This window comes from Rattus norvegicus, chromosome 5, assembly GCF_021556685.1.
Source record: "Rattus norvegicus strain SHRSP/BbbUtx chromosome 5, alternate assembly SHRSP_T2T, whole genome shotgun sequence".
Lineage (NCBI taxonomy): Eukaryota > Metazoa > Chordata > Mammalia > Rodentia > Muridae > Rattus > Rattus norvegicus.
Genome location: NC_141538.1, coordinates 121,929,462 through 121,938,508, shown reverse-complemented (window position 1 = coordinate 121,938,508; position 9,047 = coordinate 121,929,462).

The window sequence follows — 9,047 nt, the reverse complement described above, 5'->3', positions numbered from 1 at the left end:
CTATGAGGGAGCACCCCCACCCACCCACCCACTCCCACCTCACTGCCCTAGCATTCCCCTACACTGGGTCATCAAGCCTCCACAGGACTAAGGGCCTCCACTCCCATTGATGCCAGACAAGGCCATCCTCTGCTACATATCTAGCTGGAGCCATGGGTCCCTCCATGTATATTCTTTGGTTGGTGGTTTAGTCCCTGGGAGCTCTGTGGGGTGGGTCTGGTTGGTTGATATTGTTCTTCCTATGGGATTGCAAACCCCTTCTGCTCCTTCAGTCCTTCCCCTAATTCCTCCATTGGGGTCCCTGTGCTCAGTCCTATGGTTGGCTGTGAACATCTATATCTGTATTTGTCAGGATCTGGCAGAGCCTCTCAGGAGACAGCTATAATAGGCTCCTGTTAGCGAGCATTTCTTGGTATCTGCAATAGTGTCTGGGTTTGGTATCTGCAGATGGGATGGATCCCTAGGTGGGGCAGTCTCTGGATGGCCTTTCCTTCAGTCTCTGCTCCACTCTTTGTCCTGCATTTCCTTTGGACAGGAACAATTCTGGGTTAATATTTTTGAGATGGTTGGGTGGCCCCATCCCTCAACCGGGAGCCATGCTTAACCTCTGGATATGTTCTCCACAGGTTCTCTCTCCCCTTTCAGCTAATGTCATGTCCGTTGAGTCCTGGGAGCCTCTTGCTTTCCTGGCATCTGGGATTTTCTGATGACTACCCCCAGTTCTTCATCCCCCACTGCTACACACCTCCAATCAATTCCCTGACCCTCTGAACTTCTCCTGTCCCTCCCCCATCTCCTCCCACACCTGATCCTGCCCTCCTTTTTGAACCCCCTTCCTCCCAGGCCCCTCGGTCCCCCTACCTCCCATTCTTACTTTGTTGCCCTACTAAGAAGGACCGAAGCACCCACACTTTGGTCTTCCTTCCTTCTTCGTATGGCCTGTGAGTTGGTATCGTGGGTACTCCAAGATTTTTGCTTGGTCTTTTTCTTTTCTTTGTCTATGTAAGTCAGCAAACAAGACTTCATTTTCCAGTTCGTGGACTTGTAAAATTTTTATTTTCCTTCAAGATAGAGCATATTTATGGTGCAGTTCCTAAATAAACAGAAGTATTTATAACTGCAAAAATATGCTGAACCTATAAATTTGATGCTGGATAGACTTTTGTGCCGTTAGATGGGTACTTCCCTTGCATCCTCACTCTGCATGGTGGGAGTTGTGTAGCAGTCAGTGTGGATCCTGGGAGTTCCATAGCGGCCAGAGTTTGGGAGCTCAATTCCACTTCCATATGAAAATGGCAAACGTAGTTTCTTACTCTTTGCATCCCTCTCAGACACTCCACCCATTTCAGAATTGCTTTAGCTATGGCTGCTGTATACCTGCCTTAGTCAGTAAGACACCATGCTGGCAGCAACTCTCGTAAAAGAAAGCATTTAATTTAATAAACTGGATTACAGTTCCAGAGACTAAGACCATTACTGTCATGGTAAGGAAGCATGGCGAAACACAGACAGATGTGGTGCTGAGGGAGTAACTGTGAGTTCTACATTTACATCCACCGCAAGAAGAGAAAAACTCTGAGCGTGGACTGGACTTTTGGCAACCACAAAGCTCACCCCCAGGAACACACTTCCTCCAATAAAGTCACACCTCTTCATCTTTTCAAATAGCGCTACTCTCTGTGAGCCTATGGTGGCCATTTTTATTCATATGGTCACAATACCTAATAATGTCAGATTTTAGTTTGCAAGGCAGCCTGGAGAGAGCTGAAGTACTGTGTCAGCTGCTCTTATACTGCTGCAGAGGGGCACCATACCAAGGGAACGCATTAAAGGAGGCATTTAATTAAGGAGCTTGTTTACAGTTTCAGAGGGTCAGCCCATGACCATCATGCTGGGACTCATGCTGGCAGGCAAACAAGCATGACACTGGAGCAAGTAGCCAAGACCTAACATCTGATCTGCAAGATGGAGGCCACCAGAGAGCAGGACTAGGCCTGGATTCAAGTATGTGCATCCACGAGGGCCATTATTATCAAATCACCGTGCGTGCTTGGTCTTAATTCCACTGCATCGCTACTGTACTGTTTTGTTTTACATTTATTTATGGAATGTACTACATTTATGCTTTCTTCTCTTTGTGCCTTTTTAATTTAATATTTAGATGTTTTGGGAGGCAGGGCAGGCAGTGGTGTCACACACCTTTAATTCCAGTCTGGAAGGAGAGACAGATCTCTGAATTCAAGGAAAGCCTGGTCTACAGAACTGCCACAGGTACACAGAGAAGCCCTGTCTTGAAAAAAAAACTACATATAATTATTTATATAGTCATATATCTATATATACTATGTAGTTTATACTCTTTACAATTCCTCTTGATTTTTTTCTCATTTCAACTTTAAAAAAACTTAATCAGTATAAAATATCTAGGGGATTATATATTTTCAGAATAACTCAGTGACGTCTGTCTTAAAAAAGGGAACAGTGAGGTGGCTCAATGGGTCAAGGCATGTTGGTCCTTCACCAACACTGATGAACTGAGTTCCCTCCTGGGGTCTTACAAAGTGGAGAGAGCCCACTTCCTCAAATTGACCTCTGACCTCCACAAACTTCTGAAATCCGTAAACGCACACATACACACGATAAATATAATAACAAACTTTAAGATAAACAAAACCACTCTTAAAATAAGAACAAGAAAAAGTAGATTCAACAGCAAGTCTCTAAAACTTAAAATTTGGACAGAAGGAAAACAAGTTTATACAACTTCTCATATACATATTTGTCCTCATCTCTGCTGAGCCTTGCTTGATTCATGCTTTTTTTACATGGTCATTCTCTCGACCTTCTGATCTTTGATCTTTTTCCATTCAGGACCTGTCCTTCCAGGCCTAATTGTTTTTCAATATGGAGAACTTCAATGTGTTGTCCATACTGTTTAGGTTATTTTGTTTGTTTGTTTTTGTTTTGTTTTGTTTCTACTTCTGATGTTTGATCTCAATATCTAACTTGATAAGAGCTAGACTCACTTCAAGACTTGGGGATTTCCTTGATTATGTTACTAGAGTGGGAAGACTAGGCCATTGTGGGTGGTATCATTCCCTAGGCTGAAGTCTTAGCCCCTATACAAAGGAGTAAATGAACTGAACATGAACATCCATCTCTCTCTGCTTCCTGACTGTAGATGCAATGTTACTAGCTATTGCAAGCTCCCATTGCCTTGACTACCCCTCCATGGTAGATGGTACCTCCACAACTGTAACTCGAAATAAACCCTTTCTCTCTTAAGTTGCCTTTGTCATGAAATCTAATAGCACAGCAACAGAAAGTAACTAATATAATATTTGTCTTTGATCTCTATCGGTCTCCCCCCTCAACACACACACTACTATTTGAGCTAGCATGGACAGGGTGTTTAGAGTACCTTCTCTTTTCACCCTCAGAATTTTCATTTCTGTATGAATTCTTATTTTCTTGATCGCTTTTCCCCCTATATTACTACTTTGACTTTTTTCTCTGAGCTATGTGAATCTCTCTTCTCCATTTTCCTGTGTTCTCTCTCAGCTTCATGACCTTCCTCTTCTCCTGTATTCCTCTCTATGTTGTACTCCTTGCTTCTATCAAGCTCTCTTTCATGACCACCCTCTCCTGCTTCTGTGCCTACTCTGCTGTGGCCCCTTGCTCTACTGTTTCATATTTGCTTTCTACAGATATCCTCTGCTTTGACTGGGCTCATGCACACTACATTTGGATTCTGTCCATCTTTTCTCCACTTCTGCCCCATTCCTGGTTTTTTCCCTTTCAAATAAGACTTTTCTTTAACATTTTTGCAACCCCTTTCTTTATTTTTGGACCTCATCTTCACTGTTAGATTTCTCTTTTGATTTTCCCCCTGTGGAGGCTTGAATAGGTTTGGCCCCCATAGACTCGTGTGTTTGAATGCTTGGCCCATGGGGAGTAGCACTATTAGGCAGTGTGACCTTATTGAAGGAGGTGTGGTCTTGTTGGAGAAAGTGTGTCACTGCGGAGGTGGGGCTTTGACGTCATAGATATGCTCAAGCTAAACCCAAGGTAGAATCCATTCTCCTCCTGGCTGCCTTCATATCAAGATGTAGAACCCTCAGCTCCTCCAGCACCACGTCTGCCTGGATGCTGCCGTGCTTCTCACCATGATGAGAATGAGCTAAACCTCTGAACCTGTAAGCCAGGCCCAATTAAATGTTGTCATTTATAAGAGTTGCCATGGTCATTGTGTTTCTTCACAGCAATGAAAACCATGACACCCCCTTTCCTCACTTTTGTTTGTTTTTTTAAATTTATTTATCATCTTTTTCTAAGTTTCTTCTGATGTCTTCATCTTTGCAGTCAGATATGGTTTTAACCTTCTTTTCCTTTTCTCTTTTCTATCTGGACTTTCAGATGTGTCTATGATCAGTCTTTTCTTCTCCTTTTTAAAAACTTTATTTCATTTAAAATTTTTATTTCATTCAGCTCTCTCTCTTTTCTTTTCTTTTTTTTTTTTTTTTTGGTTCTTTTTTTTCGGAGCTGGGGACCGAACCCAGGGCCTTACGCTTCCTAGGCAAGCGCTCTACCACTGAGCTAAATCCCCAGCCCCCATTCAGCTCTCTCTTATCCCCTTCCATTCATCCTTTGCCACTTGACACCCTCACATCCTATGCTTTCTGAGACTCTGGCCTCTAAGGCTGAAGACTCTCACTATGTCTGGAATAGGCCTTTGATCTGCAGCCAGGGGTTCAGTAATGTTCTCTTCCTTTACTGTTCCTGTGAGACCCAGCGACTAAGAGTCATCTCTATAAGAAGTGGCTGGGCATCAGGTGGACTGCACCCTCTGTCTTCCATCCTCTTCAGCCATTTTTCCTTTTCTTGGCTTTAAGAAGACTTTTTCCTCACTAGGAATCTGTTTTCGGGTATAGAAGGGGTCTCTTCCAGATGGACAACAGACAGAAGGTATGGGGTTGTGTTTCAAGATCTTCAGCCTGAACTTCACTAGATGTTGTTCCTTAACTTTTCTTTTTTGTAGTTCAGGAATTTTGTTCCTGTCCCTCTTTTTCTTTTCCTCTTTTAATTTCTCTTTGAAGCATTTTAGAATCAGAACACTGAGTCACTCGAGCCATCAGAATGACAGTGATGATAAAGATTGTGACTGTTTATGTCCTCTCTTTTCTTAACTTTAGATTTGGAGAGTAGCTCCCTCCCCACTTAGTGAGTCACTCTTTGGCAAGTGCTTTGTTGGCTGCATCTATTTTCTGCTTTTATAACTCTCACATGGCCTCTTGACCCGAGCTCACCTGCCCAAAGCCAATGCCATCCTCAACACACTGTGGAACCAGGGTCCATGTTATGAAGTTCTGTGAGCTATTTTATCCATCCCTTTATTGGCTAAAATTCTGTATTTAGAAGCAAAATTCTCCTCTTAAAAATTCCTTCCACATTCTCCTTCCCTTCCAGGTCCTTCACTGAAGTTACCTCTGAACCCTGATCCCTTGCGACTCTATACAAAGACAACAAAAATCCTCACATGTTTGGGGGCACAAAATTGGAAAAGTGACTCAAAGATGACTCTGCTGGTAGGTTGTTAATGACAATCACAAAGGATATATTGAGAATGCTAGGCTTTCATCCCCATAATCCCATCTTTAAAATGAGAAGGGAAAGAAACCTCCACCATGGTGACTGACCTAAGCCTTTTGCTTCCACACTGATAGATTTGTCTTTTCCAGCCAGTCCCACTAACTGCCTCCCTTCCCCTATAAAACCATCCTGGCATGAAGAAAGCTGATTCTCTTGTTTTATTTTTTACTGAGGCTTTAAACAAAAGCCTTCAATCTCACCTACATAGCAACTGTGGTGGTTTGACTATGCTTTGTCCTGTAAGTGGCACTGTTAGGAGGTATGGCCTTGTTAGAGGAAGTGTCACTATGGGTATGGGCTTTAAGACCCTTGTCTAAGCTGCCTTCAGAAGAAGATGTAGAACTCTCATCTCCTCCAGCCCCATCCCTGCCCAGATGCTATCATGCTCCCATCTTGATGATAATGGACTGAACCTCCGAACCTGTTAGCCAGCCTCAATTAAATGTTGTTCTTGTAAGAATTGCCTTGGTCATGGTGTCTGCTCACAGCAGTAAAACCCTAACTAAGACAGCAACTGAGTCACTTAGTGTGCTCTCCTGTTTTGCTTCTTTCTCATTTTCTTCTTTTGTACACCACTTCAACTGCTCCATGACTACTTTTGTTTTAGTCTCTTCAATTAAATAAAGTGCATATACCCCACAGTTCTGGCTGTCCTCCCTCCATTCATCTGGTTTGGGTGATGTAACAGTAGTAGTATGTGGATGTATGTAATGAGCAGTCAGTAACAGAGTCCAAAGTGAGGACTACGCATCAGAGTATTCATTGCATACTGAAGACTACGAATCTGTATCCCTGACAACAGAGGATCAGCGGGCTGGGAGCTTCTGTTCTTCAGTATCAGCCCCTTGCTGTTTTGCCGATTAGGAGTTTCTTGGATTTTCTGCATGGAAGCCCACATCTGCCTGTTTCTTTAAGAATGCCATGAAGATAAGCATTCTGAGCCAAATCTTGAATTTCTAGAACATGTTTTATAGATATCCATGTTCAGGATTTTAAAACCTATTCTTATAAGCTATAGTGCTTTATAAATTAGAATGTTGGTCTTGAGTCATGGTTTTGTTTTCCTCTGGGGGATTCACTTATAAAAGTGTTGGGCCTTCTCCATCCCCTATAGCTGTTTTCTCTCTGAACATTTCACGTTTTACCATTTTGTTTTAATCCGATGAGCTTACATTCTCTATGTCCACATCTTCTTTGTATGCCCTGTTCAATCTGGACTCTATCGTACACCTTGTAAGTTCTTTCTCAGGACCCTTGTCTCACTTCATGCTCCTTACTCAACTCTTACTTACAGCTTTCTTCTTGTGCCCTGCTCAGTACTGAGTTTCGAAATGGTGGTGTCCTTCAAGTCTCTCTGTTGTTGCTTCCCAGATTCTGTTTGATTCATGTTGGAGTAAGTGGTGTACTACAATTTCCTCTGCTGTGAAGTTAGGTCTTGGATATTCTTTGTCAGCTATAGAACTTAGAGATTCCCGATCTATTTCCTTTTAAAAGTAATTTGTATATTTTTGGAAAGATAACTGTGGTTAAAGGCACTGCCAAGCTCCAGTTTGCTTTCAAGGATACACATGGTAAAATAGGAGAACCAACTCCTACAGGTTGTCCTTAGACTTCTACATGTGAGCAGTGTGTGTGAGACTTCTATACACACACACACACACACACACACACACACACACACACACACACACACACACAAAATTGTGTGGTTAATGGTTGCTTTTTTTGCTCCTTCTCAAGATGTTGGATTTCCTGCCCCAGGTGTTTCTACAGCAATGAGGAGCTTTGCTGAACAGCACCCTCTTCTGTTGGTGCACTGAAATACATTTCTTTTTTTAGATTACTGTTTATTAACTTCAGACACCTTCAAGTCCAAGCATAGCCATGTGGTACCGGTTATCAAACCCAGGTTTTCGAACATGCTTTATAATTATCTACAAACAGAGTTACAGATCCAGCCTCCTGAAATATCTTCCTTAATGAACAGTATTTTGGGGGGATAGTGCTAGGGAAAGTTTGGTGTCTTAGAATCCTGGAATCTTTGTTTCTATGGGTTTTTCTCCTCTAGGTCCTGCCTAATACTCCATTTCCACAAGAGCAACAAAGCTGGTATGATTTCGGGTATTTACACCACTCAAATTAAACAGGAGTTTGCAGTAGCATGTCCTGGCTATAACTATGATGTCACCCTGCTTTTGCTGGTTTCTGTGTTCTTTGAAAGATGTATGAAATGGCTCAGACTTCTAAGTAGCTATTTCAGAGTCCTCATTTTCTTGACAAAACTTGTAAATACCAATATTGATAAAATTTTAGGCAGGACTCTCAGGTGGAAATGTACCAGTTCCTCATGTTAAACCAAAGACGAATAGTCCAACTGAGATGAGTAGAGCCAAACAAGTAATCGGGCTAATACAGGGCAAGTTTAAATACACAGAGCGAAAATGGCTCTCAGCAATGCTCTCCTTCCTCCTACTCACCATGTTGGACTCAGAATACTGTGAAAAGTCATATGACCAATGTTTGCAGGGTAGTCTGTTTGTCCTGCTGTCACTGTGTCGTCATCTGTAATGCTGTGCTTAATGTTACAATCGATGGATCTAGACTGTCAGTATATGTAGACAATCTCTCTGTAGACAACAGCTGCTCTAGCCTCATAGATCTGAATTTGGCAGTTCATCTCTTTATTCCTGACCACTCCTTGTCAGAAAACTGTGTTCTTCCATGACCTCAGATGGTGGCATAAAGTCCATGATCAGATCCGAGACAATCTCTCCATTGGAGGCTTTCTAGGCTTCTGAAAGGGACTGACCCCAGAACCCTGGCCAAGAGAAAAGCCGGATGCAGGAGAAACACAATGGTTTAGTTCCTTCTCAGTTCACATGGCACAGCTCTATACCCTATTTCTTCTCATCTTAACCAAGACTCAAAGTAGCTGGGTTGTGTGGTCAAGTACTTGGATAATGGGAATCGAGAGAAAAACTGAGTAGTCCTAAGAGAGGTCGCCAGGCTTGGCTGAACTTATCCTTCAGGTTCATCATGATTCAGGTTATCACGGGTTCACAGCCTTCTGCTGGCATCAGACAGTCTGCAGGTCCAGTGTCTCCCATTGCATTTGAATCTGCATGCACACATGATTTAAGTGGGTTTCCTCAGTCTGGCGATAGTTGCTGCTTTATTACTGGGATGCTCATAGGTTCATGGCTATGTATGAAACATATGTATGAAACATACAGTATGGCTACTGTATGAAATAGTGTGCTGTGGGAGGCTGAACCAAGACCATAGCTACAGAGGTCAAAGCCAGCCTATGTTAGAGTGAAGCAGGGCAGGTATACCCAGATGAACTCTAGTGGGTCAAACTGGTGATTGAAGCATACAGTGCTCTCTGGCATCCATAT